This window comes from Haliaeetus leucocephalus, unplaced genomic scaffold (genome assembly GCF_000737465.1).
Source record: "Haliaeetus leucocephalus isolate CR32 unplaced genomic scaffold, Haliaeetus_leucocephalus-4.0 Scaffold262, whole genome shotgun sequence".
In the NCBI taxonomy this organism is placed as follows: domain Eukaryota; kingdom Metazoa; phylum Chordata; class Aves; order Accipitriformes; family Accipitridae; genus Haliaeetus; species Haliaeetus leucocephalus.
In genome coordinates, this window is record NW_010972698.1 from 8,510,479 (window position 1) to 8,523,007 (window position 12,529).

The window sequence follows — 12,529 nt, forward strand, 5'->3', positions numbered from 1 at the left end:
ATGTTGTCTGTCTAGACTTTAGTAAAGCCTTTGACACCATTTTCCACAGCATTCTTCTGGAGAAACTGGCTGCTCATGGCTTGGACAGACATTCTCTTTGCTGGGTAAAAACCTGGCTGGATGGCCAGGCCCAAAGCATTGTGATGAATGGAGTTAAATCCAGTTGGCGGCTGGTCACAAGTGGTGTTCCCCAGGGCTCAGTACTGGGGCCAGTTCTGTTTAATATCTTTATCCACGATCTGGATGAGGGGATCAAGTGCACCTTCAGTGAGTTTCCGGACAACACCAAGTTGAGTGGGAGTGTTGACCTGCTTGAGGGTTGGAAGGCTCTACAGAGGGATCTGGACAGGCTGGATCGATGGGCCAAGGCCAACTCTATTGAGGTTCAACAAGGCTCAGTGCCGGGTCCTGTGCTTGGGTCACAACAACCCCATGCAGCGCTACAGACTTGGGGAAGAGTGGCTGGAAAGCTGTCTGGTGGAAAAGGACCTGGGGGTGCTGGTCGACAGCCGGCTGAATATGAGCCAGCAGTGTGCCCAGGTGGCCAAGAAGGCCAACGGCATCCTGGCTTGTATCAGAAATCGTGTGGCCAGCAGGACTCGGGCAGCGATTGTACTTGGCACTGCTGAGGCCGCACCTTGAACCCTGTGTTCAGTTTTGGGCCCCTCACTACAAGATAGACATTGAGGAGCTGGAGCGTGTCCAGAGAAGGGCAATGAACCTGGTGAGGGGTCAGGAGCACAAGTCTTACGAGGAGTGGCTGAGGGAACTGGGGTTGTTTATCCTGGAGAAAAGGAGGCTGAGGGGAGACCTTATCGCTCTCTACAACTACCTGTAGGGAGGTTGTAGCGAGGTGGGGTTGGTCTCTTCTCCCAAGTAACAAGTGATAGGATGACAGAAAATTGCCTCAAGTTGCACCAGGGGAGGTTTAGATTGGATATTAGGAGAAATTTCTTCACTGAAATGGTTGTCAAGCATTGGAACAGGCTGCCCAGGGAAGCGGTTGAGTCACCATCCCTGGTGGTGTTCAAAAGACGTGTAGATGTGGCACTTAGGGACATGGTTTAGTGGTGGACTTGGCAGTGCTAGGTTTACGCTTGGATTCGATGATCATAGAAGTCCTTTCCCACCTAAATGATTCTATTCTGTTCTGTTCAAAAGATTCTGTTTCTTTTGTGAGGTCTCATTTTTCTCTGTCAGCTCGAGCTATCTATCTGGGGGAAGGACTTTCTTGAGAAAGAGAGTAATTCAGGCTCAAGATGGGCTGCCCTTAATTTGTAAAGCATTCGTCTGAATGAGGCATGTTTGTATTCCATGTAAGAAGTGCAGAAGCAAGTGACAGTTTCTGTTTCCAGTATAGCTTTTATTTTTTCCTACCCATAAAGGAACAGACAGCCATCCTTTAAAAGGAAAGCACTTTTTTTTATGGCACGTTTGCTGGACATACAATATAAAGACACGTTGACAGACTACACTATTCGATTAGTTTTTTCCCTGTTTATTTTCTTTACCTGTAAGTATTTCAGCATCTCTAAAAAAACCAAAACCCAGCACTACAACTTCCTGGAAGATAACAGACATGTAAAAATAGGAAAATCAAATGGTAGCGTCATTTTTTTTTTTATGCCCCAGCATACAGAATATTGTTGGCACTGGCTTTTTAAAGACAACTGCTGTAATAAGAGGCCTTACTTTTTATTTTATTAAATACTATATTTATTCTTCTTTGTATCAGCAAATCTAGAGATTTTTCTACTAAAAAAAATCCTGGGAGGCAGACAGGATTCAACAGAAATAATCTCTGCCAGTGGCTGTTTTCAACATGGACTGTAATTGCCCAGCTGAGACTGTCTGACATGCAGGGAAACGCACCTCTAGCACCCCCGTGGCTCTGTGCTGGAGACAGTCTCTGGCACTAAATTCTCAGTCACTAGATACTGAAAGGTGGCAGCTGCGTTGATATCCTCCCAACTCTGATAGGAAATGTGGAAAAGGCATATTAATATATTTAAAAAACCCAAACAAACCAACAACAAAAAAAATAACAGTCCTGAGAGGGCCAAGTCTTGTACATTATTTACAGGCTCACACAGTATGTTAGGATTGACAATAGCGTTGACCTTGCAGAAAGGAAAGAGATGAATACTGTAAAATCTCTGGAACCATCTCAGGTTTTCTGACTGCTATCCTGAGATTAAGCAATTAGTTATGTATATATTTTTAAAGTATTAGAAATAGGCTGTTTCTGTTGTGAAATGCATAGGTAAATAGGTTTCAAACACTCTCATGCCAAGGTTTTTAAAAGATTGGTTAATTGTCTTCATTTTTAAATTCATTAAACGGTAAAAAACCCTATCCAGAGCTTGACTATGATTCCCATCCCTGCAATGAAGATTTGTGAAAATGACCCAATGGCTCACCGTGGTTTTAATGGGTTTTGGGAGAGAAGCATGACAGCAGTAAAGTCAGGGAAGTTTGAGAAGCACAGAAAAGTTTTATTTATTTAAGAAAAAAAGAAAAAAAGGAAAAAAAAATAACCATAGCTATGTAAAATTCCATAAAGCTCCTGCATGCACTCCTGGGAGCCTGCACAGGGGTGGATCTTGCAGTGCTCTCAGGCCGGGGTTGCATTCTCCCTTCTTGTGTCCAGCACTTTTGTAAATACGTGTGTATTTATTTTCCATCTTTGGCTACTGGTTGGCCGACTCGTGCTACACACAAATGAACTCAAGTATTTTTTTTTAGCTGTTTGTGCTGAGTTTTTTTGAGGCCAATGGCTGCACCTCGGTAGCTCTTTCGGTCAGCCTCCCCCCATGTCCTGCCACTGAAAATGAAGCACATTCCAGTCACCACAAGAAGGGAAGTAAGTACCTGTCTCCTGTCTTCTAGTTGTAGGAAATGTCGCCATACCCTATTGTCTGTATGGCAGTTATTTCCAGTATATATTCATTGGTGCAGCTACTGAATATTCCTCACACTGAGCATGTAAATACACGTATTTCTGAGTCCCGAGCAAATCCAGTGAGCAAAGAGCCAGGGCGAGCTCTGTAACACGTGCCATTAAAGACAGGAGCCAGTGTTTCTTTGCTTGACATCAGGGCATGCACACTAATGCCACCTTCCCCTTGCTAAACGTTGTCATGTTAGTGGTCCACGCACCTTCCCGGTGGACTGTTGTTCATTCATGTGCAGACGTGCAGCAACTTAATGATGGGTGATGGGGCAAGCTGATGAAGAACTATAAATATAAGTGTTCAACCTTTTTTTTTTTTTCCCCCTCTCCCCTGACCAGGTAAACATCTTTCTTTTTGGCCCCCAGTTTTCAGGAAGCAGGCAAAGGACAACTTTTGTGTTTTAAGAGAAACTATCCAAGGTTTCTTTAAGTGTGATTTGCAATTCAGGGATCTTTAAAACTTTTCTTTGCTTGTGTCTGCCCTTGAGCTGACAGGGTAATTTCTTCTTCTGGCTGAAGCTCGCAGAATCTTGCTTATATATTCTCTCTTTGGATGCAGTTTAGAGCCAATTGCTGTAATCCTAGGCGTGCATCGTGCATATAAACCATCACTGGCCTGAGCCTACCAACAGCTGCATGCACCTTTGGTAAGAAGAACCATCTCAAAAGAAAAAATAGTATTACAGGAAAGAGGAGGGATGCTTACGTGCTCTTCATGGGTGCCCTTTGGACTGCCGTGTGGGTGTAAGCCTGCAAACTGTGTTCTCGCTGCTTAGCAATTCTCCAAAGCACGCACTTGCTTTCTGCTAGAATCTGACCCTGACTGAGGAAATTGGGGGCAATATCAGTAGGTAAAGTTGATAATATGGAAAATTGCTAATTGTTTTAATAACCTGTGAGCATAGTGGCTTTGCACTGGACAGTTCCCCAGCAGACCACACATCAGCTTCAGCATCTGTGTGTCAGGTGCCTCCTGCTCTAATTGAGTGGCACCATGTTCACAGCTGCTTGGGGATCACACTTGGTTTCTGCCAGGCTTGCTAGCAACATTTGCTTTCCCCAGCTTATGTACAAAGCCAGAAGGACTGCAGTTGGGTGCAACAGCCTGAGCTGGTAGTCACGACTGCAAGTCAGAAGAGCCGTTGGGCATGTGCGCACACAGCTTTGAATCACAACTCTCTGATGTCATGGGTTTATGCACGCTGGCCAACGTAACGGGGTCCGACCCTAGGATCCCGATGATTAATGTAAGGTCCAAGTGAAGGTTTCCGGTTCCTCTGTTATTAGTTCTCAGGTGACAGCTCAACCTGGGTGCCTCCAGAGAGGGACCCCTACCCCAATTATACCTGTACCACCCGTCACCCAATCCCCAAGTCCAGTCACTTAATTCTGATTGGTGGTCTCTTGATCTCTTATTCACTGTCGCTGGGCTGGCCTTCTGAAGTTACTTCATTCTCTTGGAATTGTCTCCTTGGGCCTTACCTTCTTCATTCCACTTGTATCTGGCAGAAAAGGATGTGGGGGTGTTGGTCAACAACTGGCTGAATATGAGCCAGCAGTGTGCCCAGGTGGCCAAGAAGGCCAACGGCATCCTGGCTTGCATCAGAAATAGCGTGGCCAGCAGGAGCAGGGAAGTGATTGTCCTCTGTACTTGGCACTGGTGAGGCTGCACCTCAAATACTGTTTTCAGTTTTGGGCCCCTCGCTACAAGACAGACATTGAGGTGCTGGAGCGTGTCTGGAGAAGCGCAGCAACGCTGGTGAAGGGTCTAGAGCACAAGTCTTACAAGGAGCAGCTGGGGGAACTGGGATGGTTTAGCCTGGAGAAAAGGAGCTTCAGGGGAGACCTTATCGCTCTCTACAACTACCTGAAAGGAGGCTGTAGTAAGGTGAATGTCTGTCTCTTCTCCCAAGTAACAAGCAATAGGGCTTGGAGGAAATGGCCTCAAGTTGTGCCAGGGGAGGTTTAGATTGGACATTAGGAGAAATTTCTTCACCAAAAGGGTTGTCAAGCATTGGAACAGGCTGCCCAGGGAAGCAGTTGAGTCACCATCCCTGGTGGTGTTTAAAAGACGCGTAGATGTGGCACTTAGGGACATGGTTTAGTGGTGGACTTGGCAGTGTTAGGTTGATGGTTGGACTCGGTCTTAAAGGTCCTTTCCCACCTAAATGATTCTGTCTGCTGGATTCAGCTAGTTCTGTGTTAGCAGCATTAGTTTGATCAAAAAGTTTACTCTCAGTCAGCTCTTGCTGCCTAAGGCTTCAACGGCTTTAGCTACTAGTGCTAAGCTGCTAATGCTAAACAAGACTACTTGGAGAGAATACAGTTAATCAGATTTCTTCTGTAATACGGAGGAAGTGTATGAACTGACAACATGAGTATTGTTTTTGTGTCACCTCCTCTGTCCTTCACTCCTTTCAGGGGCTTGAGAGTTTTCCTCAAGAGAGAAATTAAGCAGCATGTTACATCTGACAGGTCTTGCTCTTTCCAGTCTCTATGCTTGACTCATTTTGTCCCTCTTTCTGTGCCCTCTGTTCTTCCTGTGCTCAGTGGCTGCCAACCAAAACTGCGTAACTGGCTCAGATAAAGTGCTTGAGATCCTCATTTCTCTGCCCTTTGAACTGCCTGTTTATAGCAGCTTTTGGAATCTGTAAGCTTGGTCTGGAGAGGGAGTTATCGCCTCCATTTTGTGCAAAACCTCTAAGAGCCCAGGGCCTGTCATCGGTACTCCACGCTTGCATTGAGGGCTCCCAGATGCCTCAGGCTGGTGTGACACTGCTGCAAACATGAGGGACCGGGGGCAGGAGGTTGTTTTTAAAGTCAGGTCCTTTTGCTGCTGCATGTTGGGTGTGTCATTTGTCCAGCCCAGCCATAGACTTAGGGATCAGATACAGGCACTGCTGCTACTGCCACTGAAGTCAGTGAGAATTTGGTTGTTGCCTTCAGTGACAGCAGACCTGGTTGCTCAGTAAGCGGGTGCTGATAATGCCCTGGGTACTGGGGGCCGGAGGAGTCCCTTGGCTGAGTGGGTGGAAGGGAGCTGCCCGTTGTTCTTATTCTCCGCCATGCAAAGCTGTCCAGGTCAGAAGTGGGTCAACATGCAAACACGAAGCATGCAAGTCTCTTACATCCACGTCTGCTGAGATTTTTGACCTTTGCGCTTCAGGTGCACAAAGGCAATTGCTTTTTGTCACACTGTTTATATTAGTGTTAAGCAATGCTGCTAAATCAGTCTGTAGCACAGCAACAGGGAAAAAAAAGCCTCTCAGCTCTTTGGGTGCAACTCTCATAAACTGCTGGTATCTGCCGTAGCAGGTAAGCAAGTGGAAGGGGAGCTGCTCTAGATGGGAACTCGTAGCAAAGGACTGCACACGCCGTAGCCCCCCAGTGAACACCTCTGTCTTGGGCAGAGCCCAAATTCAGCGGGGGAATAACTGGGAGTTACTCTGGTGCACTGGTGCTGCGTCTGCACTGCAGATGCTGTGCGTACAGACATATGTTTCGGGAAGATCTGCAAAAGAATTCTGCAACTCTTGACTGGATCAGGACGTAACCAATGCTAAACTCCAGTTTAGTCTGAAGCAACCAGTTAACACCTATGCTGGTGTCTGCTAGATTTTTTTTTCTTCAGGGTATCCAGACAAAAGTAAACAGAGGAGGAGCCTACATTTTCATTGTTTATCAGAAATGTATCTCATTTTGCTGTACATTCCTTTTTTAGGACGTGTTATCTGTTTAAAAAAAGAAAAAGAAAAAAAGAAAAGAAAAAACAGAAAAAAAGAAACAGATAAAAGATAAAAACAAAAAACGTGTAGTGAAAAATCTTCTGTAACTTTGGATTAAGAGGTAACTGATCTTTTTAAAAAGAGAACTAAGTTATTTACTTTGTAAATGTGCTGATGGCATGGATCCATCTTACTGACCTCAGCATCCTTTTTTTTAAGATTTTGGGTTTTGTTTCCAATATTAAGTTATTTTAAATTGTGGTTGAAGCAATAGAAAATTGAAATATGGATTGTGCATGACTGTGTCTTGAGTGTAAAAATATTGCAGTTTGAAACTTGGACCTAAAGTATTGCAAATAAAAGTTATAAATACCAGCGGAGTGTGTGACTGCAGCTTTTCCTATAGGATTTGCTGGTGGTGTTTGACAAAATCGTGTCAGGGCTGGCTGAAGATAAACCAGCCTCAATCACCTGCAGAGTCAGACTTCATCTGGATGGCTGAGCATGCCTGTAGCTTTGTCCTATGCCACTAGCATGTGATGTCATGAAACGGGACTTAACCTGCCACCAGCCCATTTTACCCTCTGCTACTGGAGCTCCTTCTGTCTTGTGTCCGTAAAAGCAGACAGCCTGCCCTTCCACTCCTCCCCAGTCTGCAGAAATCCAGAGTGCTGTGATTTTTCCAGTGTGTTGTGTCTCCATTGTTCCGGATTTATAAAGAACCAACACCCCCTCCTGGTGAGTTACACAGATTAGCCGCACTTGCTGCCCAGAAATCTTTTAAAACTGCTTACTAACCACTGGTCCCTTCAGCTCTTGTGCTGCTGCCCACACAAAGCTGCGAAAAAGTCACCTGGCCACCTGCTCAGAAGTTAAACGATGCCGGAGTTAGAGGTACGTAGGCAACCTGGACTCTCTGTACCGAGAGTCCCTCGTGACCTGCTGTGCTCTCTGCGTAGCCATTGTCTTATCTCGTAGATGCTCCATCTCTGAGAGTTTCACCGGTATTCGCTAACAGCGGAGGAAGGTGAACATATGCCCACCCTGCTCCATCGTACCTCAGCCTGGCCGCCATGCCAGGTCCCGACTCTGTTCACACGTGGTGCGGCGTCCCGGTGGGAGTCCAGCTGCTCGCTGCCGCTGGTCCTGAGCCCCGCGGAGGCTGCTCTACCTCCCGGCCCCCCTCAGGTGCCTCCCCCAGCCCAGCCCAGCGCTGGCTGCCCACCTGCGCTCCCGTGGCCCTCGGCTCCAGCACCGCTGGCTCCCACTCGCCATTCCTCCTGCGCTGCTGGGTGATGTGGGGGAACCCTGCCCACCGCGTGGGGACCGCATGCTAGCGAAGGGCTGTACCTCGGCCACAGGGGAGAGAGAGACAAATAAAATAGTCATCTGCATGCACGTGCGCAAGTGAGAAAGCTCCTTATGCAACTGTATAACCCACAGTCTCCCTAGGCAGCCTTATGTACGCTACTCACGTGTACCTACGTGTACTTCACCCTCAGACAGTTACGTAACCAGCAATTTATATATGTGTATTTTTACATATGCGTACACACACACGCACATGCGAACGAGACCCTTATCTATGTAACAGTAGCTGTTTATACGTACACAGAGAGCAAAACTAATAACAAACTTCTACTTATCTATGTATACTATAGTATACAATGTACGTATAACTGCATAAAAATATGTATACACACATACACCCATATATTAAAAAATACATACATTTATTATAAATGGCAAGAGAGTGATGTAATTATGTACTGGTATCTATATTGTGCATGCAAATAAAATAGATGCAATATTACTATACTACTAATAAAAGTAGATGGTGAGAGAAAGCATGTTATATGGTTAATAAAAAGGTCTCACAGACCCTTATGTAACTAACATGCTAGCCCTTTACATATATAATATATATTACATATATGTCTGTCTAGGTATTTACAGAGAGCACACCTTATGTGACTAACGCACTCTAGTCCTATACGTCTATTTATGATATACACATACAGTCAGACCTTTATATAACTGAACAACATTCTAGCTATCTATAGTATAGCATATATAATTTTAGACATCTATATGACCCTCATATGGTCTCCCTAGTGATCTAGTTTTATACGCATTTTATATGTGTACACACAGTGAGACCCTTATAACGATGTAACACACTCTGTCATCTGTATCTACAATATAGTATATACCATAATTTAATATGTATAATATAGCTATGTATTTCTATACACATATATACACATATTTATAGCTATACATAGATCTATTAATATATGCACCTACCTACAGATTAATGAAAAATACAATATAGTATATAGACAGACTGTTATATAGTTATAACTCTCTGTGCTCTCTGTGTATCTGTAGTATATTTTTATATAAGGAATATCTATATATACAGAGACCCTTATATATATCTATATAATTCTCTCTCCATCAACATATTGTTACATATTATATGTATATACAAAAAGGCATCTATGTAACTACATAACACACTACATATTGTACATATAAAAATACAGTTATAAAATATGTATATAGCATATAGAGATTGCTAAAGAAAGCGAGGGAGCATTATATGGAAGGTGTATGCAAATGTATAAAGTACATATACACACAATATACTACATAATTATTATATTTATAGATAGTGAGTATGTTATAGTGCTATAGACATACATGTATACATCTATGCTGCAAATAGCCATCAAGCGAGGGTGGGTGTGGTGTGTGTAAGCACACACGCAGAAGCACACACTCTCCTAACATAAGCAGGTAGCCAGAGTGAAAGTACTCTATAGTTACAGACAGGTCTCTATCTATCTACGTGTGTACATATTAGAGGGGGGGGGGTGTGGGGGTGTGGGGTGGGTGTATGAGAGAGAAAGACCCTTATAGCCATGGAACACTCGATCTCTCACTAGCCATACACATTATCATGTGTATATGAACACACATGCCCACTGAAGACAGAGACATATAACTAGCTGACATACACACACTGTCCCAGCTACATATATTACTGATTACATAGTTTATATATTTGATGTGTGTGTGTGCACATGCACATCCCATGCACCCCATATAACTCAAGCCATAGCCCCTTATATACTGCTCCCTTCTTAGCCATCTATATAATATATAGTGTATATTTTTATCTATATACACACACAGAGGCCCTTCTATAAATGAAACACACACTATATATATTACATTACATTGTGTATAGTATAATGTATGGCAGCTATAAATTATATACTACGTATATTTTATACTTGTGTGCATGCACACACACACACGCACACAGAACCCTTCATATAATTCTCTCTAGCCATACACAGAAAAAATACAAATATATATCTATATTAAAAATATAAATATTTTAATATCTAGAAGTATTTTTAGATATACTCACCACCAATATATGGGGGGGAGGGGGAGAAACACCCTTCTGTAACTGTAACTATTTTATACATACATAGATAGGTTTAGATATGCATATGAAAATATTTATATAGCTATAGATATACACAGATAGACAGCCCCCTCATACAAATACATAACTCTGTATTCTATGTATATATGCAAAGACCCTTACAAAACAATCTCTATCCATCCATATATTTTTATATATCTATATATATGTAGATATAGCTCTGTGTGTGTACATACATATTTTTTTTTTATCTATAGGAAGGAGCATGCGAGCAACTTATGAACTGTATAATACTTTATCTCTCACTAACCATGCATGTTATATGTATGTATATACAAAAACATATACAAGAGATAGACCCTTATATAACGAGACCCTTATACAGCTGTATAACATACATCAGCTATATTGTCGCCCTGACATTATCCACCCGAGGCTGTTAAAAGAGCTGGCTGACATCATTGTGAGGCTGCTCTCCATAATCCTTGAGAAGCTGTGGAGCCAGGGGGATGTCCCAGAAGACTGGAAGAAGGCTGATTTCACCCCCCCCTCTACAAGAAGGGCTTAAAGGAGGATCCAGGAAATTATAGGCCCATCAGTCTTACTTCAGTCCCTGGGACAGTTATGGAACGAATCCTCCTGGGGGCTATCACAAGTCAAATGAAGCATGTGATTGGGAAAAGCCAGCATGGATTCACCAAGGGCAAATCGTGCTTGACAAACCTGATCGCCTTCTACAACAAAAAGTAACCTGCTTGGTTGAAGTGGATGTTGTCCACCTGGATTTCTCCAAGGCTTTCGATAGAGTTTCCCACAGCCTTCTCCTAGAGAAACTGATGTGTTACGGTCTAGACGAGTGATCTGTGCAGTGGGTGGGGAACTGGCTGCCAGGCTGCACCCAGAGGGTGGCGGTAAATAACCCCTTTTCAAACTGGCAACCTGTCACAAGTGGGGTCCCCCCAGGGATTGACATTGGGCCCAATGCTGTTTAATACCCTCCTAGGTAATCTGGATGATGGGATCAAGTGTACCCTGATGAAGTTTGCCAATTATACCAAACTGAGTGGGGATGTGGACACTTTGGCAGGGAGAGCCACCCTGCAGGAAGACCTGGATAGGCTGGAAGAGTGGGCTAACAAGAACCTTATGAAGTTCAACAAGGACAAGTGTAAGGTCTCGCACCTGGGAAAACATAATCCAGGAGTGCGGCACAGGCTGGGATCTACCCAGCTGGGGAGCAGCTCTGTGGAAAGAGACCTGGGTGTCCTGGTGGACAACAAGCTCCATGTGAGTGAACAGTGTGCTGCTGCTGCGACAAAGAAAGCCAACAGGATGCTGGGTTGCATCAACAAGGTCATCGCCAGCAGAGATAAAGAAGTCATTATCCTACTCTACTCAGCGCTTGTCAGGCCACACCTGGAATACTATGTTCAGTTTTGGTCCCTCATATACAAAAAAGATGTGGACAGGCTGGAGAGGGTCCAGAGAAGGGCCACAAAGATGATCAAAGGACTGGGAATCTTGCCATATGAGGAAAGGCGGAGAGAACTGGGTTTGTTCAGCTTTGAGAAAAGAAGCCTTGGGGGAGACCTTATCACCATTTTAAGGGGGGGGCTACAAAGAAAATGGCGACTTCCTCCTTACAAGGAGTCACATGGAACAGGTGAGTGGTAATGGGTGTAAGTTTTTCCTGGGGAGATTCCGACTGGACACCAGAGGACCATTTTTCAGAATGAGAACAATCAGCCACTGGAATAATCTCCCCGGAGAAGTGGATTCCCCAACATTGGACACCTATAAGATTCGGCTGGAGAGGGCGCTGGGCCATCTTGTCTAGACCGTGCTTTTGCCAAGAAAGGTTGGACGAGGTGATCCTTGAGGTCCCTTCCAACCTGGTATGCTATGATTCTATGTATTATGGAATATATATACACGTGTATGTATGCGTGCACATACACAGACCCTTAAATACTATGTTCCCTCCCTCTAGCCGTCTGTATACCGCCTAGTTTTATGTATTTTACAGACACAGAGACCCTTCTACAAACCTATCGCACTCTATCTATGCTATATGTATTTATATACGTGGAAATGTCGCAGGAGAAAAGTCAGAGAGATCACTAAAGACAGATCTCTGTTTTATACACACACATACAGAATACACGGACGAGGGGGAGGAGAAGAGCGTCACGCCGTTGCAGGGAGGCCTCCCCTCTCCCCGAGCCCCCCTACAACGGCACAGCCCCTCTCCCGCCACGTACGTACCACGGACCCCCTCACAGCCTCCACACCGGCCGCCGCCCCTTCCCGCCGCGCCGCCCCGCTAGACCCAACCGGGGAAAATGGCGCCCGCCTCACCTCCCGCCAGAGCCGGCGGCGGCCTTGCGC